Source organism: Anas platyrhynchos, chromosome 1 (genome assembly GCF_047663525.1).
Source record: "Anas platyrhynchos isolate ZD024472 breed Pekin duck chromosome 1, IASCAAS_PekinDuck_T2T, whole genome shotgun sequence".
Lineage (NCBI taxonomy): Eukaryota > Metazoa > Chordata > Aves > Anseriformes > Anatidae > Anas > Anas platyrhynchos.
The window spans coordinates 20,695,321-20,722,103 of NC_092587.1; the positions used below are offsets into that span (position 1 = coordinate 20,695,321).

Consider the following 26,783-nt stretch of genomic DNA (forward strand, 5'->3'; position numbering starts at 1 on the left):
CTCCAGCCTCATATTTTAAGGGACTTATTAGAGTACACATACACAAATACGTACACTTTCTCACTGTATATGGCAGTTTTAAATAGAACACAGACAGCACATCAGTTAATCTATTGGAGAAGGGCAGAAAAATAAATCTTCACACTAGGTTTTTCGGATTTCCTTTTTTTTTTTTTTACCCCAACCAGCTTGATTGTACTTTCTGAAATGAATGTGTAACAAATGGATACATATATGCAAATGATTGGACAAAATTAAACAACTCTGCAAAAGAAGAACATTTTGTATCTATACTCTTTATTGTTTTCAGTAATCTTTTAGTAATTAAGTGATCAAAGTGTTGATACATTTGCTGTATGGTTCAGGAGCATGATAGGCCATAGGAACCCTTGGATGAACCTTTCTTTAAACACCTTGAAGAAAACTTTTTGTGCCTTCTCATCCTCTGCATTTTTGTAGCTAGCAATGCTGCATAAACTTTAACATCACCCTCCCCATTCCAAAGGTGATTGTCCAATTTGGCCAGAATATAGGCCCTTGCAAGCCAGGAAACTGAACAAACTTATTCCCACTGCAGGAATGTCCTCAGAATTCCAGTGTCTTTATTGGCACTTTTTATGGAGGAAATATAGAAAACCTATATCTTTAACTTATTTTATTTTTCCCTAGACCTCACACTGAAAGTCTGTAACTTCTTTTGACTTTTAGCTCAACACCAGCTAACAGGGTCAAAGTTGAAGTGAAATTTGTTACTTTGCCCTCACTGTTGTGTCAATAGTAATGCCTTTGAAAAGAATGCAGAGTTTTGTTTTTGCCTGTTTCTGCTGACACAAGATTCTCTTGTTACTATTTTTTTGATGCTAAAGGTTTCTTTTTGCTCCATCACACATAGAAGAACAAGTTGATCCTCTTGACTCGCTGTGGTGAGACATACTTTGCCTAGAAAAAAAAAAAAAAAAAAAAAAAGTAACATGTGGCCCAGTACATAGAGGTTTTGTCCAGCTGAGGTCTCTGGGGTTACATTTAAATTCTTCTTATTCAAGCATTCTGGGAGAAGGACCACACAGATGTCCAGTCACAAAGAGATCTGTTTTAATAGCAGCAGAACTGACCTTAGTCTCTGTGGCTATATACTAGTAAATAGTCCATAGCTCACAAACATTCACATTAATTAAATATCAACACAGTTCCTACTGCAGTTTTGGCTCAGCTACTACTCTTTCATATTATGATTTGGAGACACTGGTATATGTTATACATAACAGGGACTATTCCTAGAGATGTGTGACTACTATATTTGGGAAGGGGTAAAGTTTGGGCATGTGAGATATAGCACAGCTTCAGGGGAAAAAAAAAAAAAGGAACAAACAAACAAACAAACAAAAACAGTCACAGGTCTGCTTCATTTAGGAATAGTCAGTAGTCAACTTAATCAGATTTAAAATAGTCCCTTGGGCGGTTGATCTTCAGGCTATTCAAGATCCTTAACCCAAGAGTACAGTGAAGTGGATAAGGTAACTAGAAAACTCAGCAGTGCTGACCCTGCTCATCATCCCTTCTAGAGGATGGGGCCATGGAGTGCCAGAACAGAGAGAAACTCCTAACACACAAGCTGACACTGGAGAATACGGGAGAAGAGCTTTGGCTGGTGCAATCAGGAAGAAATCTGGGTCATATCAAGAGTTCATGTCCTTTGTACGGAGAATTTTATGAAACAAGACACCCCATGACATTTAGCATCAAACAGCTAAGAGAGCACAGTCTGGCACTGTGGGTTTAGTAGGTGACAGTGATGTTCTAACAGCAGTATTTTACAAGAAACAGCAATTGCCATGAAGAGGTGATGGTTTATATCAACACTAGTTTTGTTTGCTGACACTTAGCAGAGATGGCACATTTCTCAGCATAACACAACCAAATTCAAATATTACCAGTATAAGATAGTAGCTGGAATTTTTTTAGCCCACTGGCTACTTTTGTTCTAATTCACACAAGACATTTACAAAGTCTCTATGATAAAATAAAGAACCTTTTAGCCCATGCTACTATAATGAACTATATGTGTCTGTCAGCTGCACATGCTTTATATGCAGTGGAGTCCATTGTCACCTGCAGAGACATTAATTTTCTGATTTAAAACACCATAGACCTATAAGCATTTAAACATTTAAACATTATGAGTAGACTTTTAAAATAAAAAGCAGTACAACATGAAATAGTGTGAACATTTTAATTTTAAAAAAAAAAAAAAAGAAAAAGAAAAAAAGGTATAATTGTTTTTCTCTGTTATTTGGGTGGGTTTCCAGCTGAGAAACTCTGAAATATGAAAAACCTTTTAGATCTATTGATGAATATTACTTTATTCACTTACAGATTTGGGTACATGCATAGACTATACTAGCATTTTGCCTAGTTAAAACAACCTTTATTTCCTCTGGGGACATCCCCTTAGAAAATCCTCACACAGCAGAGTGATCTTCAGTATTTGTTCAGTTTCAGTTCATTTTCAATCTATAAGCAAATTTTTTTAAAAAAGGGGGGGGAGGAAGGGATTTAGTAGAAATATAGTTGTCTCTAGCATGTGGATCATGGACATCAAAATGCAGTTATATGGAGTAGACTAAATGAAGTACCACTTACTCATGTTTCTTTTTATGGGTCTAAAGGATATTCCTGCTACTTTGCCTGTGCTCATGTTCTTAGGAACTAAGCTCTGGAGCTCCTCGAAGACACAAGAGAAAGAAGAGCATCTTTACAACTACATAATATTGATTTTAAAAAAGAAATAAATCATAATAATCATCTCACATTTTCTAGCCTTATACATCTAGTCATATTTATTAGTGATTTATACTATGCAGTCATAATAGCAACTATGAAGAAGAGCTTTCTTCAGTGTTCAGCAGTTACAGAGCACAATAATAAATACATCTCATTTTTGTGTAAATTCTATCTTGGAGCTTTTTACAGATGAATATCTTTCTTCCAAACTGTATTCTAAAATGACAAACATACAAAAAGCTAAGACCACAAAACTGTATGTAGAAAGGTATGGATTTCAAAAAGAGCATAATGAATAGTAATGGAGACACTTTGCTACACTACATGCTTTCCTGATTTGCAATTCCAGAAGACAACTTTCCAAAAAGATGATTTATTTATTGCCAAAAGTTTATATAGCTCCCCTCCCCCTCCAAAACAAACAAACAAAAAAAAAAAAAAAAAAAAAAAAAAAAAACAAACAACAACAACAAACGTTTCTAGTTCCATCTAAAAATCAGTGATGTTTCTTTAGACCATGACTCTTGAGGGGGAGCTTGAGAAACTTCTCATCTCCATTCTAAGATTAATTTTAGCTGCTGTTAAAACCACATTTCCTTTACTTTCATTCCTTTCTCCAACTTGGCAGTAATCTGCCAGATTTTTTATTCATACCAATAATATCTTACAGTTTATTTTACTAGAAAGATGAACTCAGTCTCTCCTCATAGTCTCCTTAGTCCCTCTCCTTCCACTGAAGGTCTCTACATTCCCCAGTCATCTCTCCTTTACATCATCCTAGGTAGAATTCATTTTTTTGGATGTGAATGATATGACAGTCAAGGGTGGTCTGATTTGAACCCTACATGATGTCAATTCTGGCTTCATGTCTCTAATAGAAGAACTTCGACTTACAAATACAAGAATTTCAGTTTCCTGTGGATTTATTGCATTCATGTGTTGCTCACAAGAGTCCCATGCTTTTGACCACTATACAAAGCTCTCATCTTCAGTCATCTTCAGCTGATAGGGGCCTATAAAAAGACTTCGATTTGAGAAAAGGACTCTGTCCCAGTTCTGTTTCTACATATTACAGCTCTTCATCCTTATATCTTGATGATATGTTTTGATGTTGGCTCCCAGTTTTGTGACATAAACAGTTCTTATTACCATAATTCTGTTTCACTCACATATATCATTAGCTTACATTGAGATGATCTGGAGAACAACCTTTGACTTTCAACAACAATTCACATTTAAAACCAAAGAGATGGTTTTCTAATGCCATGTAAAATTCTGACTTTTTATTTTTAAGCATAAAAGTCAAGGAAATTTGATAGCTGCAGCTATGTTTGTCAAATGGTTGCAAGGGTACATAGGGACATGGCTTATTGGGTAATATTAGTGGTTGAGGGACAGTTGGACTAGATGATCTTGGGGGTCTTTTCCACCCTTAATGTTTCTATGATTCTGCGAATCAAAATCTAGAGCTAGACTATATATTTGTGTGACCTGCTCCCCCACCTCAAAAAAAAAAAAAAAAGTGTTTATCTTCAGGTGACTTAAGATCCTGCTCAAGATAAGTTAATGCAAAGAAGTTGAGACTGTACACCTACCGATAGATGGGGACCATAAACCATTCTGAGACTTCATGAACATAATGGAACATTATCCATAGTAAATAGTGTCTTATTTTTAGTTACCAAAACAGTACATCCCAAGCCTTTATAGAAATGTAAAGTATGTAGTTAGGCAACTGAAAATCAAAAAAATACTCCGGAAGGAAATATTTTTCCAGAGCAGTGACACTGAGTATGCTGTGTTAGTTTGTGCTTGTGTGCTAAAAGTCATATTCAGGTACGTAGAAAAGGTTGTGCTTCTGTCATAGAAATGAGAGACAAATGAAAAAGAAAGGAATGATTTCTGAAGACGAGGCATTGGTTGTCATTTTCTGGCTGAAGTCCAGTCCTATCTTATCTTTCTTCCTCAAGAAAAGCACCTGCAGAACAACAAAACACAATGCAACATGTAGTAGAGACTCATCCCTGAGTCTTCAGTTCTGAGATAACCTTAGCTGTAGATAGTCCTGTAGAAAACTGCTATAATTCATTAAGAAACATTAACTAGTAATGTCTGACTGTGTGTCATGTTTCTATGCATGTATATTTAAAAAGGACTGCTGCACAAAGACGTGCAAGTGGAACCTAACCTTACTAGTGGAAAAATTACTAATGGAGTTGAATGGATAACAAGTTTTATGAGGAGCAGCTGAGGGAGCTAGGGTTGTTTATCTTGGAGAAAAGAAAGGTCAGGGGAGACCTAACTGTACTTTACAATTATCTTAAAGAAGGTTGTAGTGAGGTGGGGAATCAGGCTCTTCTCCCAAGCACCAAGTGATAAGACAAGGGAAAATAGCCTCAAGTTATGCCAGGGGAGGTTTAGGTTGTCTCTTAGTATTAAGAGAAATGTATTTACTGAAAGGGTTACTGAATGGGCTGCCCAGAGAAGTGGTTGATTCCACCGTCCCTGGAGGACTTCAAGAAATGTGTAGATGCAGAACTTCGGAGTATGGTTTAGTGATGGACTAGTGCTAGGTTAAAGGCTGGACTAGATGATCATAGAGGTCTTTTCTGACCTGAATGATTCTATGATTCTATTGATTATAGGTAGATTTCCATGTGTAATAGTAATCTCTGACCATGCTAATGGCTTCATAAATATATCATAGCTTTGTATGGTTAAGGCAATAGTCAAGATGTCTCAGTTTGTGCTGAACAGAAAGTAGTCAGGAAGAAATAGAGAAGAACAAAGATCCTCTTGAAAAGTAAAAGTAGTAGCCCTCTTTTAGTCTGGCAGGTCAAAATAGTTTTTAAATGAAGTGGGAACCATTCCCTTTTTGAAACATGAGCAAACAAACACAAAACATCAAACACTGAAGTTTTAGCACTGCTTTGGACACTTAGCTCTTATAATCTCAGCCACTGGGACTGTACAGACTCTACTGCCTTGAGAAAAATCACATTTAACGAGAGGGAAGAAGCAGGGTCACCTTTCCTAACAGAGGTGAAAAATACAGATTCCTGTATTCCAGTCATTGCCTAAAAACAGGGTCATACCACTTGGCCTCACCATTAGAAAGCATGTGTCTATGCATCACACATACTCCAACAGAACTGTAGTATAGGAAAATAGCTGAGCAAGCTCCATTTGTTAGTTGCAGTTAGGCTTTATTAATTTGGGGAAACTAAGAGATCTGCAGGGCTGCATTGTGGACACAATGTACGTCATTAGTGTGAAACTGTGAAACAGGGAGAAGCAGACAATGTTGTGGGGACTAGGACTTCTTTACCTCCCCGGGTTATCAGCATCTAAATGAAAGTAATTCTCCCCACAACCCCCATGCCTGGAATGAATCTAAATTCTAAGTGTGTATGTGTGTGTGTTTCTGATCTCTGGGGTTGTCTTTATATACCTTCTGTATGTTCTGTTTTGTTTGTTTTTGTTTTGTTTCTTTGTTTTTTTTTTTAATTACATCTTTCCTTTCTTGAACAAGTTCAGCTTAAATGACAAGAAGAAAAAAAAAAAAAAAGCATAGCCAAAAGGCTTCTGTATCCTGCTGACAATATAACCTGTGGAAATTATCTTGCTTCCAATTAAAACTGATGCTAATTATAGTATATCATATCCAAAATCTTTACTTTGCTTTCTTGATCAAAAAACAAGGACAGGTAATTCCCCTTTCCCATTCTTTTTAATTACTCCTATTGACAGCAAGGATGGTCTCAGATCTCAGAGCCAACACTGAGAGATTAAAGCATGTTTTCTTTACAAAGCCCACAAATTTAAGGCTCAAAATGAACTTTAATGGGAATAGTTTCAACTGCAAATTTAAAATTTAGCATGAAATCTTAGTACTATTGAAGTAGATACGACATTTTCAAGGAGTGATTCAGGTGGAAATAATATTTTATGTTGACCTCCCTCTCATCCCTTAACCTGCCTAAGGTCATGAATATCATCTGTATTTATTCATAATTTGTATTACGTCTTTACCCAGCACTGTTGTGCTAGCTGCTGCACAAATATCTGGTGATATCTAGTTCCAAAATAAATTGTTTAACACGAGTAGAGCAAGAAAGTAAGAAGAGAGTGAAAATCCGAGTGTTAAGTAACTGAGACCATATTCATTTAAAAAAAAGTGATCCAACAGCTAAGTATGTCTAACAAAAGGAGAATTTCAAATTCGTTGTGTAACACAGACTATTATGCACAATAAGCATACATTCTCACAAGTTTTATTGCATTCAAGTGTTGACTCCTTTCCATTCCACTTCTCCAGTTACTTCTCTGAAGAATGTTTTTTATCTTTTTTTTTTTTTTTACTTCTTGGTCATCCTATATGATTAACCTCGGTTCCTAAGGGTCTTTTTGCAAGTTAAAAAATACCCTTAATATTTGAGAATATTTAAATTAATTAAGATGAACATGTCTTACTGCTTCTTGAAATGGGTGCATCTTACAAACAAATAAGATTGATGTGAATAGTATCACATCCTCTATATGGAATGTCTCAATTTTTTAATTAAAGAACCATCTAATCATCTTGTAGATTAAATATTATATATATATATTATATTTATTTATATATTTATATATTTATACATTTATATATTTATATAAATATATTTTATATATGTTTTTATATATTTATATATATAATAAATATATATATTTCATCTACATATATGAATATCATACATGATATATATATATATCATATTCCAGTGTTACCCATAGCTTGCGGGACAGAGGGAAGGACATGTAAAATTAACATAACATTGTTTACATGTTTCTTGTTGCAGAGGATGTAATTGCACTAGCAAGCATGTTGAGACTACTCCTGTGAGCAGTCATAGCTATTGTGCATTGAATGTATGGAGTTGTTAGGAGTTTTGCTCACTTTTTTGCTAGCATGTAAAACACCACCTTCTATGAACAGGCCATCTACACCACTAATCCTTCTATAGAAGGCAGGCTGTCCTGTTTGGGTTTGGGAAATTTGAGATGTTAGCATACTGCAGGTGCAGCTGACAAGACAAGTTGCAGCTTCAGAGTTCATCAAGAGGAGACAAGTCAATTAAGCTAATTAATACAATTTCTCACATCTAGCCGTTCCAGGGGCAGATGCAGAGGAATAGTCTGCTCAAGGCAGAGAGATGAAAGGGATGGTCACCTACCTGAAAGTTACCACTTGCTCCTCATTAGTATGACTGCCTCATGACTCTGTTAATACTGTTAATTGGATAGACTGTTAATACATGCTGTCCAGAATTAAAAACATGTTGCTCACAGAAGATCCTCCTCTTTTTATGCAGAGATGCTGTAGAAATGCTATTGTTCTGTCTATGGAAACAGCTCATGTTTTTGTTTTCTCTACTACTCTGGAAGTTCTCAATAAGAAGTTCACAGATACAGTTTATGAGACATAAATTCTAGCTGTAATGACTGAATTACACATTTAAATTAAGGCAGGATTAAAAGCTTTTGTATCATTTACCCAACTCTCAAAGCTAAACACGTGATGCATACTGCATCATGAGTCCAGACACTGTGTTAAATTCACTATATTCAAACTGTCTCATTTTAAGTGATCATGCAACTGTGTGTTGCATGATCAAACTCTGTGTTGAACTGTGATTAGAGTGCTTATACAGCATTTTAATGACAGAGACAATAGCAGTACTTGTACCTTCCTGTGCAAAAAAAAGTTCCTTAAAACTAGCAATATTTTACATAAGAAGGATGAATTGTTGTTCTTTTCCCCTGCCCACTACCAAACACTGGATGGCAAAGCAATGTACTGCATCAAGTAGGAAGTCATGATTCTCTAGTAGCACAGAAGAAAATATCAAGATAGAGGTTCTTCAAGAACTTCAAGACTGTGAGTAACTCCAGACCACCATTGCTATATATGTCAGGGTAACAAAATATTGAGTGTCCAGCAGGGTGAAGAGAGGATCAAACCACAGATTTTGTGTGGGAGCTTTGCTCCTTTTATTGGATTATTTAAAAGGGCTTTGAGTTTTAGTTATATAAATTTCTGTGTTCAGTCATGACAAGTTCAAGTGTCTGGATTCATGAAGACTTGGCACATGTTGTACAAGCAGGCATGTAAACTGGATATTAAAATTTTAACATCTTTTGCATTTTCTGGTCCAAATACTGGTTTCTAATTTGCCTTCCTGTCATTTTATTTGTCTCAGGCTAACGCAAAATGATTGATAGACCAAATGGCCACAGGAGAAAAACAGAGATGGTACTTTGCTCAGAGAGAGAGTTGGGTGAAGCCAGAAAGAATCATAAAGGTCATTCAGCCTAATCTTACATTATTGTTTTCAGGCAGTGATTCCTGCATCTGATTAGTAACTGCAGTAACTTATAAAACAATAGGAAAAAAAAAAAAAAAAAAAAAAAAAAAAAAAAGCAGCCCAGATTTAAAGACTTAGTATGCCTAAGACTCACACCTTCTCTGGGAGTTGTGTCTGATAGCTCTTTATCCTCATGTTAGGAAAAAAAAATTGCAGTTTGAAATATGACCTGAAATTTTAGTCATTTTACTTTTTTTTTTCTGTTATGTTATAAAGTGCTTTCCATAATTTAATGAATTAGGAAAGACATAATGAAAAAAATGCAGTTCTTCCCCCCCAGACTAATACAAAAATATTATTTTTGTTCACTCAATACTATAGTTATGAGAAATTTAGATTTTATAAAAAATATGCAGATTTCTAGTAGATATGAAAGCCATATGTATTCTCGTATAAATTTAACATTATCAAGTGAGTCAGCTTTCACTGCCAACAACAGAGTGTATCACCACCTAATTTAATTAGGGTGAGAGCATATTTTGTGGGTTATGTTTAATGGGCAAGCACAGTTGAAATAATGAACATAAATAGCAAATAAGCAAACACTGGAGGTAATACAACCATTCAGAAGCATAACAGTTTCTGCGTTCCTCAGAACAAAACATATTGGAACTATGAGTCCTGATTTGAATATAATAATACATAGACATTTGAATACAACCAGCATTTCAATGTTGTCTATGTCAATGACAGAGATGCGCTTCATACATGCAAATAAATTGCAATTGAATGAGAATCTCTGAATCAGCTCCTTGGGCTAAAATGATATTAAACCTCAAACACAGGCAGGGATAATATATTATATGTGCATCAAAAAGCCCTATTAAGTTGAGAGTATCAATAAGGCAAGAAGTGAAACAGACTGTAAAAATTAACAGATAGCAAATGATAAGCACATGGCCAGTGTTCTATGTTAAATCTATGTTAACATAGATTTAGGGAATTGACTATGTACTGTTAAAAAAATATTAAAAAAAAAAAAAAAAAAAAAAAAGAGTTGTCCTGCTTGAATGGTGTTTGGTTTAAAGCAATGAGAGATGTCCTTGTTTAGTATTTCAGAAAAAATAAAATAAAAAAATCTCATAGGTCAGTAATTTATATATGTATGAGGTGTATGTGCATGTGTGTGTGTATTTGTATATTACATGTATATCTGATACGCGTTGTGAAGGCAGTTGGCAACTTCTGTTGGTAAGTATGACTAATCAAAGATTTTGTAGAAAGTGACAGAACTCCAAACTGTATCTGTGTAGAGTCCAAGAGCAATTCTGTGTTTTGCAAGAAACACATCAAAACAGATTTTTGCCCTGAAAATATTTTCCATTGTGGTGGCAGGAGGATACCAGTAGTAGGAGGATACCAGTAGTAGGAGGATAGTAATAGTAATAGTAATAATAATAAATAATAATAATAATAATAAAAGCTTACTGTTTAGGCCACTAGTCCAGTAAAGGGAACTGTTAGCCATTGAACATATTTATGCAGTTGAGAGAGTGCACAGAAATAAATCCTGCTTCAAGTTGCATATAATGGGTTGAAAATTCTAGAATAAACATTTAACTTCAGTAGAATGTTGTGTACCACCAATTTAAAAGTCCACTAGAAAAGCCACAGTTAAAACCATACAAGCAACATATCAAAAGAAAACTGTCAGAATTAAACAACCATTTGCAAATCATGCACAGAAACAGCAGGACAAAGGGTCTGTTATCCTCTGTTTATTTCCTTGAACCCTTTAGCATATATTATGTACTCCACTGAAATTAAGGAAACAGTTGAGCAATCCGTAATTTGTCCCAAGTTTGGAGCTGGTGGGTAGAGACATTTGCCTTGATGGTGTCACATGCTTCCATGCAGAATTATGCATGGGAACAGGCCTGATTCTCCCATCAAGATTTAATCTTGTTTTGGACCGTATTAGAGAGATGTTGCAGGCAAAGAGTTTGACTAAAATTCCACCAAGACAATTTTGTTGTGGAATATTAACAAGTCTCAGTAAGACAGGGGACTACTTTTTTTGTTATATAAGATTGTTTTTCTTCTTTTTTTCTTCTCTTTTTTTTTTTTTTTCAATTTCCTTTGACATAGGATTCGAGTTCAATGTTATGTTCTCGTGCAATCTTAAAAATTTAGTTCTATCACTGTTATCTCAAAGCTGTGTAATTTTCTGACTTTTCAAATCTGTTGATCAAGACAGCTGGCAAGAGGCAGAAAATAAAGAAGTCTAGAGTCTCAATCTACAGAGGTCATCATTAAGTTATTAGTGCTTATCTACAAATAGTATTTGAAGACTTTATGTGTAGCTATTTTCTCCATCTAAAGCAATTTCTTTTGATGAAATATATTTGCAGATTAGAATAAGTCCAAATATATTTCACCGCCAGTTTTATAAATTGATATCCTATATAGTACATGCATGTTTTGGAGACTGGTCTGGTTCTTTATATCAGAAAGTATGACAGATTTTCCTGTGCCTCAAAAACCAATAATCAATTTCTGAAATATATTAAATAGATAATAATTTATTTAACTATCTCTTAATACTCTGAATATTTCAGTTAAGCACATTTTAAGATCACTTCACATGCTTTATTAGAGGACTGGAACCTCAGATATGTTTTATTCAGAAATAATAATAATAATAACAACAACTAGTAGTAGTAGTAGTAGTAGTAGTAGTAGTAGTAGTAGTAGTAGTAGTAGTAGTAGTAGTGGCCAATATTATCTTGTCCTCTTTTTCAAGTTCTGAATTGACTTCCTGCTACGAGATAAAAGAATGAGTTGACTTGGTCTGCCTTAATACATATTTTATGCATATATAGTCCTATATATACTTGGCTACCAAAACAGTGTACTTACACCTAAAGACTTAAAAACAGATTTTAGGTAAAAAATAATGGTTATAAAGGAGAGCCAAGAATTTAAAATGCCTTATATTTCATTTCCCAAAGCTCTAATTCTCTTCCATGTCTACTCAATAGCCAGTGATATGATTCAGTGAAAAGAACAGAACCAGCTACTCTCAATAAGCAGATTAATGTGTATCACAGGAACATGAAACATGATTTTAATTTTATAAGTGTTGAGAGCAAATATTTTGATTATTCATCAGTTCCTTCTACAACCATGTAAAAGTGTAAGAATTCAGTCTCGTGGGGTTTTCAATGCCTTCTGTTCTCACTTATGATCCCTTTTATTCACGTGTTCAGGGAAAATAATAAAATTTACAGAGGGAAATAAACTGCCCGCAGAATAATGGTTGAATGTCGAGTTGTTACCTGTTATTTCATACTTATATTTACCACCAGACTGGTAAATAAAAATCATGCACAGTTTGAACAGATGTTGAGGGGATCTATGGAGGCAATAGAGAATAATTCATGTTAATGTGGTTCTTTCCCATCTCCCCAGTCCTTTCTACCTGTACTGTTGTTCAGAGAAAAAGAGATTTGGAGTTGTAAAATATGCTCTTTTATAAATAACATATATCAATGACTGGGGTGCTAGGAAGTATTCAGGGGCAAATCACCCAGTTTCAGCAGCTTGATCAGATACTAATGTGGATTGTCAATTTTTCCAAGCAGTAACGTCTATTCTATTTCACAAGAAGATTGAAGGTCTGACTTAAGTATTACTGCTGCATTGGAGGTTTTATAGACCCTGGAATATCTCTGTGCCATTTGTCAGAGTACTGTAATGAAATAATAGCTCTTGTCTCCAAGCAGAGGAATATCTAGTGCCATAGAAATGCCCTTAGTGAACAAGGGAAGTGATCCTACCACTTTTATTCACTTATGAAGGGCTTTACCCCTTTAATAGAATCACTTTTCCAAGACCCAATTTGTAAGAGTGAAGGAGGCAGAATCTGGCCTTTCATAAACCATTTGCTACCTCTGAAACTACATTTACATTTTCCAGGATACGATTAAAAGCACAACATTTTGCCAAAGACATTTGAAGTTTAAATACATGTTATTGCAGTTTGGTATTTGTGGGGATTACTTGGGTGTATAACCTTTAAAAGTGGAAAAAAGCCAACATTTTCAAGTTGTTTGGATTGTAAACATTTAGAGATTACACACTCATGTAACAGAAAAAGAACTTTGTTCCACTTACATAATCATGTCACTAAACATATAAAGAAGCCTCTTCAAGCTGATATTGTGCAGGCTTAAAAATGACTGCAGTGTTACATACATCATGTCATTTTTTTTATAACAAATGCCTTCAGGCACAGTACTGCATAAGAGAGGCCAAGTAGCAGCACCTCCACAAGGGAACCCCAGGGGACAAACAAACAACTTTAAAAGTCATTACAATTCCTTTTCTGTTCCTCTTATTCCTAAGTGTATGGACAGAAGTGGGAATTAGCTGACATCGGTGTCCCCAAACTATCTCTTTTTGTATCACTTATTGGGCATTTCAGAGATTCCCCCCATCTAAGAACACACAAATATGAATCATAGACATGCTGAAACACATAAACCAGGCAATCTATTTCTGTAGGGAAAAAATATTAATCACAATCTTAATATACCTTAGAATAATTTCCACTGTAAGCTAAGTGAAGAGAGTCTGGAAAGGATTTAATACTGCACAGCTTACATTGTCTTCAATGGATGTAAGATTAAAAATTCCAAAGAAAATGTGGCTTGCATGCTAAAGTATTCTGCTTCAACAAGGAGCTTTATATGTTTAAGCTACCAGCCATTCTCTTTTATAGGATCAGGACAAACTAAAACACGCTGGAGCTAAGTAACAGACAAGTTACAATCAGATCGCAATGCAGAAAATAAAATATTCATCTGTTGCTTATTTTTGTTGAAAAAAAAATAAAGTTAGTCATAGATTGAACCCATGTTCAGTATTGCAAGCCCAAATCCAGTAGGTAGAACATTGCAGACATAAAGGCACTTCCAAATGTATGTTTCCAAATGTCTACATTAACTAAGTCAAGCTGACAAGAACATACTGTGGATATATTTTCTTCTATATTGTGATCGACTCAAAGCTGTGTAGTCAGGGAATACCTACTAAAACACTTTGATTTAGACTTGTATGACTCCATGATGTGTTCCTTTTATTTGTATTCTAGCTGTTTTATTTATGTGCTTTTTTAAATAAACCATTAAAATAACCTTTCTTCAACTCCTCTTTTCCAAGTATCGCTTTCCTTGGAGATGTATTTGGTCAAAGAGGGCACGCACCTCCTTCTAACACTCACTCTTGGTAGAAATCATAGAATCTTAGATTGGAAGGGAGCTTAAAGATCGTCCAATTCCAACCCCCCTTCCATGGGCAAGGATGCCACCCACCAGATCAGGTTGCTCAGGGCCCCATCCAACCTTGTCTTGAACGCTTCCAGAGATGAGGCATCCACAGCTTCTCTGGGCAACCTGTTCCAGTGCCTCACCATCCCCTGAGTAAAGAAATTCTTATATCTAATCTAAACCTACCCTCTTTTAATTTAAAAATAAATAAATAAATAAATAAATAAATAAATAAATATGACATTATTTGACTAAGCAAAAAGTTGCTCTCCAGAAATATACAGCTTGCTTGCTTACTTGTTACTATAGACAGTCTTGCATCTCCTGCCTGTTACATATATGTATTATTAAAAGGGCTGCAACAGGAAAGTCATTGTTTGAATTCTAAATTTGGAAAATAAGCAGTCTTTCCATACAATCATCTTCTTTCCCCTTCTTTTACCCACATTTTTTCCTCACCATTGTAAATTAAAATTTTCCCTTTTCCTTCCCTGTTTGTTTTTTTTTGTTTGTTTGTTTTTTTCACTTACCAGAGATATATCACTTTTTCAAGAGGGCCTATTTTCTTGAAGAGAAATTAGAATAAAAGTAAACTTCAATAAGGAACTGTTGGGGAAAGGACAAGGTGGATTAGACAGTTCTTTCAAATGACATCTATCTTAGGAGATGTTGTGCTTTTATTTTTGGAAAGGACTAAACTTCTTTTCTTCATCACAAATGGGGCTAATCTTTCTAAAACAGTGCAACTTCATTCTAATGAGAAGGATATTACATTAGAATGCTCTCTGGAAAAATGGAAGGGACCATACTTACACATGCATAAAAATTTGAGCAGCCCTTAATTTCTTTCTGATAGACCTTCACTTGTACATGTAAATGGGTGTAGATTAAGAGAAAGAAAAAATGTTCAAAGAAAGTAAAAGACTGCAATGTCATGCTGTTAACCTCTGCCTCTGGAGAATCACTGTGCTCATGGCACATCTGAAGCCATGCTAAGTTATGGGCACACACTAAAAGGTGAGGTCACTACAGTGCAAGCAGCTGGAACAAAGCCTTTGAGTACATGTGTGTGCATCTGGGTGCACGTGCATGAGTATACAGCCTCACTAGTACCAGCTCGAAGAGCAAAACGCTGATCCCTCAGCACAGTGTGCATGCCAGGAATTAGTTTTATAATATGTACAGGAAGATCACTTTTGCCATTTAGTCATTTAAAAAACTGAAAGTGTGGCTTTTTCATTTTCTTCAGGGGAATCTGTACCCACAATAGAAAGATACCGTAACTACAGACATATTACACCATATTATATCACATTATTTATTAGATTGTATTTCACAATATTAATGTGAATTGTAATTAACACACTGGGCTCTCTTAGTTAGATATATATTGTGAATGTAAATGTCATTTGCCCCAAGAGTTAGTTAGGACTTGAAGGCAAACTGCAGAATAGCTAATTTACGGCACACAGTAGGATTGCAATGTCTGGAATCCTCCATCAAGAGAAGAATCACTGGAATAATTTAACTTAAGGAAACTGGGCATGCAACATGATCCTGGGGAGCTATGCAATTAATGTTCTGTCTGCCACATTAAAGATTTACCACGGAGATGGTCCATTTGCATACAACATACCCCTAGTGCCAGGAAAAGCTTCACTTGCTTTCACCACCCAGTAAGGCACCAGACAGAAATAGTGAGATGCTGTTTTGATTCAGTTACTGCTCAGCTGTATATCAAACATGTTATAGAAACAGGCCTTGACTTCAACATGTTTGGTTTGGATCAGTGAATTGAGCACTTGCTGAGCTCTGGAATACAAATGATCAACCTATCTGTCTGAGCAGTTCCCCTGTCGGTGCCATCCTCTCTCCGCCTATTGCTAATGCAGTAATATGTATGCAGCACACAGCATCCTATGTGACTGCCACTTGACAAAATGTGCCAGCTCATCATTGTCTCCAGACGAGACAGATTTATTATAATTCAATATGTTCCTCGTGAGCACTTTTTTCTGTCTTATGTTACAGTCTGCATAGCATTCAGAATAATAACTACATGCTCTTATGACATTGCAGCACTGAATTCTTGCGGCTGAAAAAATCATTTCCTTGGCTCTGACAGAAATTCACCCACAGCAATACCTTCTTGTTGTTGAAAATTAATATGGGATTTCCCTGCCCCATCCCAAAATAAGCAGTTTGTGAAGTAAAACTAAGTGGAATGATTTTCCTTTTTTATATAAAATTTGTTCTGTATTCAAAAACTGAAAAGACATCAGATTGACTGTGTTGTGCTGAAGAAAGCACTGCAGATAAAAACCCATTGCACAAGTGAATGAAATTCTGAGATTCTAGATGCAGTTTTTGTACTCTTAAAGTCAAATAAGGCACAGCAAGAATCAGTGAAAGCTGGGCAGAACCAACAGCTGTTCTTGCTAAATTAAAGCTACACTGTATGTTGGGGCTGTCACCTGATAATGGAAACAGAAGTGTTTACAAGTGGCCCACATAGACTACTTGAAAATGCACAGGTTTCACACTTTCTGAGAGAATGGTGTTCTTTTACAGTGGAACAGTCATTTTAGTTAACTTTAGATGCCAGAATGACCTTTACAAAGTGGTATAGACAATAGCATTGAATATGCAATTCACCAAACGTGAATATTGGCACATTTTAGCTCATGAATATTTACCATCAAGACTGCTGCTGACAGCATCTCAGCAGCTCTAATCTGCAGTCTGGCAGCCAGCCAGGTTTTCCACTTTTCCTAAACACAGTGAAATTCCAGCCCTACTGGCCAGGAGGCAGGGAAAGATCCTGGCATCCCCATTTGATTTGAACTCCATCTGTAAAAATAATAACTATAATTCGCTGGTTAGAAGTAATTATGAAATTAGATACTGTAGAAGGCACTACACCCAGGATCACCCTGCAAGGTGTGTGAATGCCATAATAAGCATTACAACATGAGGCAAAAAGGGGCTACGTATTCCCTACCCCGAGGCAACATCAACTGCACTTTGAATGGACCATACAGCATTTTGAGGTGAGAGTAATCAAATGCCTTTTGTAAACCTCTAGCCTATGTATTTCCATCATACATACCTAGCTGTAGTTGACGTGGTTGTTGTGCTTCCCTAACAGCTCTTTCCTATGTCTACGACACACACTTCCACACTGCAGGTTTCTTATTAACATCGTTCCTAGCCTGGAACTGGTAAGCTCCTGCTCCAGTGGACATGAAGAAGAATAAAACTAGTGATTACTTTGGTTTGGTTTGTTTTCATTGTGTTTGTTTTTTGGGGGGTCTGTCCCCTGTCTTCCTTTCCCCTACAACCCTTCTCACTATTTTAATATGTACCTCATATTACATTTTTCTTCTGTTCTCGTTGCCCTCCTCTCTGGTGCCCAGACCTGGATATATCAGCTGAGGCTACACTTGTTTAGAGGGAAAATTACCTGCTGGGTGCAGAGGAACAATTTTATTGATGCATCCCAGCAAGGTATTTGCCCTTCTGACAGCACACTGCGTTAAGTTGAACCTGTGAGCTCAAACCTCAAGATATATTTTCTGCAACACAGCCAATTAACCAGTTATTCTCCATTTTGTATTTCTAAATTTTGTTTCTCCTACAAAATAATTATTCTTTATTGAATTTCATTTTATTGATTACTAACTCTGTCTAATTCATCGAGAACTTTTTGAAATCTAAACTTGTATCTCTCTCCTCCTCTTCCAAATTACCATAACAACATTTAACTTCATATTGCCATCTTAAAGTATATTTTCTTTTACATCATTCTTATTACCATCATGATTAAGTAAAATATCGACTGGTAATAAATCCATCTAAGCCCTCATGATTTCTCCTCCCATTTTTGGCAAAAAGTTAATAAAAGCTGCACAGTTTTCTTCAAACAGCTTTTTATCTACTCCATACTAATTTCACCCAACCATGTCTTCCTAATTTGCATGTGTAGAATCATGTCCATGTTCTTACTAAAGCCAACATAAATTTAATCCCTTGTTTTCTTCTACTCGCCAAACTGATTAATCATTGGTTTCCACTAAATACAAACACTTAGGCCCACTTCTGCAGCAGCATCACATCCACCTGGGAATTGGTACGTCCTGCTTGGTAGCAACATCTGACCTAAGCTGCCATTGATCTTGCAGTATGACTTGCTTCCACCACTCATTCCCATTCATCATGAAACTCCCTGTTTCCAGTTCAGCTCCCACTAGCTGAACTTTTTCCTTGCCTGCCCTGCAGGCCTTCCCTGATAGCTATGCCTTACTACTGCCCGCTCCACCAACTAGGTCTTGGATTTTGGATTTGTCTTTTGTCAGTTCTCCTGCCCAACTCCTGCTTGGCAGCTGCTCTCCATGCCTACTTTTCTTGCTTTCCCAGCTACTGCTGCACAGGGCTTTTGCTAACCCATCCAGCTATAGATATTCTTAGCAAGACTGCATGCAACACTGGGGACTAGCACAGTTCTCAAGCATAAGAGATCCACAAACACCTTATCTCACTCTTAAGCAGATTCTCCTCCTCTTCTTTTTCTCTTATATGCTGTTATCTTGTTATCTTGCTGTTCCATGGTGCTGGAGGACATTGCTTATACTGATTACTCTCCTGCACATTGGAGCTCCATATTTGCCTCCCTGCTTCCTTTTTTGTCTCCCCTCTCCTATAGTGTTCCCAGGGGAAGGAGCAGATTGTGTCATCCTTGCTGTCATTTTTACATCTCAGCCATCAGGTTTATGTTTTGTTGTTGTTTTTGTTGTTGTTTTGTTTTGTTTTGTTTTTGAATACAATCATAGAATCATTTAGGTTAGAAGAGACCTCTACAATCATCTGATCCAACCTTTAACATAGCACTGCCAAGTTCACCATTAAACCATGTCACCAAGTTCTACATCTAAACAATTTTTGAAGACATCCAGGGACAGTGACTCAACTACTTCCCTGGGCAGCCTGTTCCAGTACTTTGCAACTCTTCCAGTGAAGAAATTTTTCCTAATGTGCAACGTAAACCTCCCCTGGTGTAATTTAGGGCCATCTCTCCACTTTGTGCTTGGCAGAAGAGACCATGTCCCACTTCACTGTAGCCTCCTTTAAGGCGATTTTAGAGAGCAATAAGGTCTCCCCTGAGCATCCTCTTCTCCAGGCTAAATAACCCCATTTCCCTCAGCCACTCCTCATAAGACTTAGTCTCTAGACCCTTCACGCACTTCATTGCCCTTTGGACATGCTCCAGCACCTCAATATCCTTCTTGTAGTGAGGGGCCCAAAACCAAACACAGTATTCAAGGTGTGGCCTCACCAGAGCTGACGGCAGGGGAATGACCATTTCCCTGGTCCTGCTAGCCACACTATTTCTGATACAAGCCACAATGCTATTGGCCTTGGCCTCCTGAGCACACTGCTGGCTCATATTCAGCCGGCTGTTGACCAATATCCCTAGGTCCCTTTCCACTGGGCAACTTTCCAGTCACTCTTCCCCCAGCTTTTATAATTACATGGTGTTGTTGTGCCCCAAGCGCAGGACACAGCACTTAGCCTTGTTGAACCTCATGCAGTTGGCCTCAGCCCATCAGTCCAGCCTATCCAGATCCCTCTGCAGAGCCTTCCTTCCCTTGAGCTGATCAATACTCACAACTAATTTGGTGGTGTCTGCAAACTTACTGAGGGTGCACTCAATCCTGTCATCCAGATCATTAATAAAGCTATTGAAGAGTGGCCTGCCCCTTCTTCTAAAGGTCACAAACCCTCTTTTTCTTCCCAAGCCCTAGCCACAGCTCTCTTATTCAGCTGTGATCCCTCTTTTCTTTTGCAGACCATCAGGACAGTTTGCTCCTGTGCTTTAGCATTAGTTGTTAGGAAATGCCATCTTTTTCAGTAGATCTATTTCCTTTGGAACATTATTTACTGGTTCAAGACCTAAGGTGTTTGTTTGTTTGTTTTGTGGTTTTGTGCTTGCTTGCTTGTTTTCCTGAAATTTAGAGTATTTGTTTTCTCTAACTCTACTTTCTTCATAGACACAAAAACTTACTAGGGAATCACTTTCCCTAAAATTGAGTTTCACCTCCAGTTAAGAATTTCAGTCTAAAAGTCATCTCCAACAGCTTCTGCTGCATTTGGAAACAGAAGTTGCTACAAATATACTCTAAAGACCTATAGGATAGTCAGTATTATCTTCTTATTCTGTTTTTAGATTGTAATTAAAGATTCCCTTTATCAACAAACAGATCATTTGGACAATTAATGGTGACATTCAAAATTTGTCTAATTTCTTTCTTTTGATCTGGTATTTTCCAAGAGCTGTGAGAGTTATCCTGAGTCCTTGTATTTTTTTACAGAGAATTTTGATAAACTTGTCTCTTACCTTTAACGAGCTTCAAAGAGTATATGTAGTTTCTTTATATAAATGTTTTTATCCTCTCTCTTTTCACTTTCACCCCATTCACCCTAAATAGACCAAGGTCCAGGTTTGAGTGCTTTAACTGATCTCAGCAAATCCCTGAAGACGCTTCCTTTTGATGTAAAGGACTATTTCAGTCTTCTGACAAAAAATAAAAAAATTAAATTAAAACAAACAAAATCACTGAATGTGGGAATTCATCCTATAAGTCTTGCTAGCTCTTGAAATTCAGGAGGATAAAAATATGAAGTTTAAATTGTCTTTAAGGAGCAAACCTAGCATTTTCTGAAGGAAAGAAATTGTGATGTGGGGATTCCTGTTGCCATATTAGATTTCTTCAGATTTGGAAGTGGAGAACAGACTGATGGATGACAGAACTATCAATTAGAAAAATAAACATTTAGCATTTTACTTTTATTCCAGAAGAGATCGCTCCTTTCTTTTTTTTTTTTTTGTCAAACCTGAAGCTTTTATAAATTGTGAAGATTTTTTTCTTCCTTATGGCAATTCTGTATTCCTTTCTAATATCACACCTGTAAAAATAATCATTTAAATTGATGCATAATGAAAGCAGTGATCATAATGGCCTCATATTTATAATGGCCTATACTTATTATCTTCCTTTTGCCCTAAGCCACCCATGACACTGCAGAATTGGTGAGATTTAAAAGGCTTGCATGCCTCAGTACACTTTTTAAATATCATAGACAAAGCGTTTTTTTGGCAGAAATGTCATGAGATAATAAATTATCTTGGATGTGGAATAAGTTAATAATGAATCATTTTAAATATTTTTTCCCCTGAGAATCACCAAATTCTGTAGAGAAATGAAAATCTGCAGCAAACCTCTGAGGTAAGATATGACCATATATTACATAATACAAGCACAGTAAGGTTAAGTTAAAAGTGTCATAAAGCTAGATAACTAGGTCAAAAATAGAGCTTAAGAATCTCCATTGCCAGTTCCTGCTTCAGCCACCGAAGTATGACACATTTCCTGCTTCATTATAACTTGCTTATGTTAATACATTGCTCCTTTGGGGGCTTATTTTTTTCTGACATTTGTCTTGCTCTTTAAACATGAAAGAATTCAAGAGGTTCTCCCAGCCAGCACATGCTTGCACTCAGCAATGTCAGGGACCACTGAAAACCACCTCTGTGGTCCTTCAGAGAGATGGAGATGAAGAAAGGCCACAATATTTCTCACCACCCACTCCTTTTATTGCATGCAAACTGTGCTGCATAGTATATAGAGTTTTCTCTACTGGCAGGATGGGTCTAGTTGACCAGAGGATCCCACCTGAAATATTTAGTAAGAGCACTGTATTCCTTATAGTAAAGACTATTCTGGGAAGCAAAGTCATAAATATCAAAACTTGTTTTTTACTTCAACAAGAACTTTCATGGCAATATTATGATAAGAAAATAATAATAAATAATAATAATAAAAGCAATGGTTGTCACAAAGATGGGGAAAATGAAATGGAGTGGAAGACATTTCTCATCTTCCTAGGTACAGACCTGAATCCTCATTTCAGGAAAGCTGTACAATCAATTGGAGAGAGTTCAGAAAGGAAAGAAAAAGAGCCATTGAAGAGCAAGCCCTTTGAGGGAAGATTTCAGAAGTTAGAAGCTTGTGAATAGAAAAGTTTGAAAGCGACTATTGCTCTGCAGAAATATTTTGCATTGGATAGAAGAAAAAAAAACTGAAAAAAGGAGGGACTCCTCAGCCGTGCTGACAAAAGTATAGCAGGATTAAATGCAAAGAAAAAAGTCAAATATGGATAAATTCAGCCTTGAAAATCTCACCTATAAAGACAGATACTGTATCAACAAGGCAAGGAAAGTGAATGCATCCCCAGAGTTTGCAGTACTTGAGCAGAGATACTGGTTTCATAGATCAAATGTATATATATATATATCCAGTTTCTAATGTAATTTTTGGACCATCTTTGTACTACTCTCAGTTGTCTCTAACTGTTTGACCTTGATTGTTACTTCTTCTTTCTGCATCCTAAGAAAAGAACCACCAGGTGGTTGCAATAGAGCAAGCTGCAAAGCTTCAGTTCCCCATGAGGCAGACAATTCCCTCCCCATGAACCCAGAATAACTACTGTTACAGACCAGCCATTCCTGTTAAGCAATTCTACACTGATGGGGTCTCATACTCTTCCTCTTCTCCTGTGACAAGTGACATATAGTTTTGATTAAAGCAGAATATATTTGGTTGTCTGATCTAAGCTCTTCAGCACAGTGGTGGGGACACTAACTGAAGTATAGTCTACAGCAAATCTGTCTGAAATGGTAAATGGTCTGTAGTGGGTAGGTTTGGGCAGTGGGGTTCCATAGGAGTAGCTTCTGTGAGAAGAATCCAGCAGCTGCCCCATGTCAGATAAGGGCCAGTTTCAGCCGGCTCCAAAGAGACCCAATGCTGGCCAGAGCTGAGCTAATAAGTGATGTTGTTTGCACATCTGTGAGAGCAGATTTAAGAAACGGTGAAAAAATAATGCTGGGGAACAGCAGCTGCGAGAGAAAGGAGTGAGAAACTGCCTTGCAGACCCCAAGGTCAGTGCAGAAGGGCAGGAGGTGCTCCAGGCACTCAGCAGCAGTTCCCCCGTGGCCTGTGGAGAGGCCCCTGGTGGAGCAGGCTGTCCCCCTGCAGCCCATGGGTCCCACACGGAGCAGATCTCCACGCTGCAGCCCGTGGAGGAGCCCCCGGTGGAGCAGGTGGATGTGGCCTGGAGGAGGCTGCAGCCCATGGAAAGCCCCCACAGGAGCAGGCCCCGGGCCAGAGCTGCAGCCCGTGGAGAGGAGCCCACGCAGAAGCAGGGGGTCTGGGGGGAGCTGTCGCCCATGGGGGACCTGTGCTGGAGCAGTTTGCTCCTGATGGATGGACCCTGTGGTACAGACCCTTGCTGGAGTAGTTTTGAAGAGCTGCTGCCTGTGGGCAGCCCCTGCAGGCTCAGTTCAGGAAGGACGGCATCCCGTGGGGGGGACCCCAAGTGGAGCAGGGGCAGAGAGTTACTGAGAAGGAGCAGTGGAGATAAAGCGTCAGGGACTGACCACAGCCCTCATTCCCCATCTTTAGTTCCTGATCCACTCTATTAGGCATTCCTTTCAGTCAAAAATGTTTATGATTGGCAAAATTAACTGAAGCTAGCAGAGCAACAAAAGTTGGAAATATATATATATATATATATATATATATATATATATATATACACATAAGGAAAAAAAAAAAAGGAAACAGATGGTATTGAATGTTTCTGACCAGTTGCACTCACACACCAGAACCTAGCCACAAGCTATGTCAAATGAACATTATGTATCATGACAATTTTATTTTGTTTCATAAAATTTAAAGATGAATAATGAAAATAAAATATATTATTAAATTTTTAGACAACAATTCATCCAGTGTACTGTTGAAAATACTATTTTACAAGAACACTGTTTCATCTGCTGTAGAAAAGAAAACCATGGTAGAATGAAACAGAAAGCTGAAAAGCATTCAGCAGTGTTAAAAACACATTTAGCGAAGAAAGAAAAGAACCAGGAGGTAACTGGAAGTTAGGTAACTGTACATGTAACCTGGTTAAAGGCAACACAATTTATTGTGTTGGAATTTGGACAATTTATCTGTAACAACATTTTATTCTTATGTGCTCCATAATGTTCTCAGAGGAATTAGGTTTTCATCTCAACTATAATGTAGATAATCTTGTTAAGTGTGTGACAGAACCATAAAAACATAGGCTGAGGTGATTAGTGATGTCCTGAACTGTATATCTCCAGTACAACTGTACATCTCACCAAGACCTTGTTTTTGCAAAGTTTCCCGTTCAATTGCTTTTCATGTTGCTTTTGTAGTCTGGTATTCAAAATTAAGAGGTAGTAGTGCCTCAAAAAGTGAATCCTTCACTGTGGTGGAAGGCATGTAAGTTGCATTTGGATTTTGATTGTCTTTTGTACATATATAGCATATTTTGATTAAAAAAAAAAAATGTCTGAGAAAGGAATAGCCTGACTGCAGGCTAGGCAATATCTCCTTGGCAGCACACTAAGCAGGGAGACTCATTGTGCAAGGCAGTAGGAGTTATAAGAGCTGAAATAATCAGTGAATCCATATCACATGTAGTGATTCCTGAAATCTTTAGAATCATAGAATCATAGAATATCCCGAGTTGGAAGGGACCCATAAGGATCATCAAGTCCAACTCCTGGCACCGCACAGGTCTACCCAAAACTTCATACCATGTGACTAAGTGCACAGTCCAAACACTTCTTAAACTCCAACAGACTTGGTGCAGTGACTGCTTTTCTGGAGAGCCTGTTCCAGTGTGTGAACATCCTCTCAGTGAAAAACCTCTTCCTGATGTCAAGCCTAAACTTCCACTGCCTCAGCTTAACACCATTCCTGCAGGTCCTATCACTGGTGTTTACAGAGAATAGGTCACCTGCCTCTCCACTCTCCCTCATGAGGAAGTTGTAGACCATGATCAGGTCCCCCCTCAGACTCCTCTTCTCCAGACTGAACAGGCCCAGTGACCTCAGCAGCTCCTCATATGTCTTCCCTCTATGCCCTTCACCATCTTCATCGCCCTCCTCTGAACACTCTCCAACAGTTTAATGTCATTTTTGAACTGTAGTGCCCAGAACTGCACACAGTACTCAAGGTGAGGCCGCACCAGTGCAGAGTAGAGTGGGACAATCACCTCCCTCAACCAACTAGCGATGCCGTGCTTGATGCACCCCAGGATACAGTTGGCCCTCCTGGCTGCCAGGGTACACCGCTGGCTCATATTCAACTTGCTGTCAACCACAACCCCCAAATCCCTCTCTGCAGGGCTGCTCTCCCGTGTCTCATTGCCCAGTCTGCACGTATTGCCAGGGTTTCCCCGTCCCAGGTGCAGGACCCGGCACTTGCTCTTGTTAAACTTCATGTGGTTGGTGATTGCCTAGCTCTCCAATCTGTCCAGGTCTCTCTGCAAGGCCTTTCCACCCTCATCTGAGTCCACAGCTCCTCCAAGCTTGGTGTCATTGGCAAATTTGTTCAGAACATCTTCTAGTCCTACATCTAAATCATTTATAAAAACATTGAAGAGGACTGGCCCTAAAAAGGAGCCTTGAGGTACCCCACTAGTGACCATCCGCCAGCCAGATGTGGCCCCATTTGCCACAACCCTTTGAGCTCTGTCCGTCAGCCAATTGCTCACCTATCATATGATATTTTTGTTAAGTTGTACGCTGGACATTTTGTTCAGTAGGATCCTATGGGAAATTGTGTCAAAAGCCTTGCTGAAGTCCAAAAAGATCACATCAGCTGGTCTCCCTTGATCAACTAGACAGGTGATCTTGTCATAAAAGGAAATCAAATTTGTTAGGCAGGACCTACCCCTCATGAACCCATGTTGGCTGGGACCAATGACTGCATTGTCCCCCACGTGCACCTCAATAACTTCAAGAATCATCTTCTCCATAATTTTACCAGGCACTGACATAAGACTGACAGGCCTGCAATTGCTAGGGTCTTCTTTCTTACCCTTCTTGAAAATTGGCACAACATTTGCCAGCTTCCAGTCTACTGGGACCTCTCCAGATTCCCAAGATCATTGAAAAACAATTGAGAGGTCCCACGATGACATCAGCCAGCTTTTTAAGCACTCTGGGATGAATCCCATCTGGACCCATGGACTTATATGGATCCAGGCAGAGCAGAAAATCCCGCACACATTCAGGGTCAGTTGGGAGTTTGTCATTCCCACCATCGTGGTCCTCCAGCTCAGGGCACCCTGGGTCCCGAAGCCCATCATCAGAGTTGAAGACAGAGGCGAAGAAGGCATTAAATGTTTCTGCCTTGCCTATATTATTGTCTGTGGGGAGACCTTCCCCATC

At 37.8% G+C, this 26,783-nt stretch overlaps 1 long non-coding RNA gene across 1 annotated transcript in view; it reads right to left on the reverse strand.

The window, feature by feature from the left end:
* Window positions 1-360: 360 nt before the first annotated feature.
* LOC140001419 (uncharacterized) overlaps window positions 361-26,783 on the reverse strand; it is a 96,671-nt gene continuing 70,248 nt past the window's right edge. The window contains exon 3 of the long non-coding RNA XR_011806638.1: window positions 361-939. This is a non-coding gene — a long non-coding RNA (uncharacterized lncRNA). The remainder of the gene's footprint in view (window positions 940-26,783) is intronic.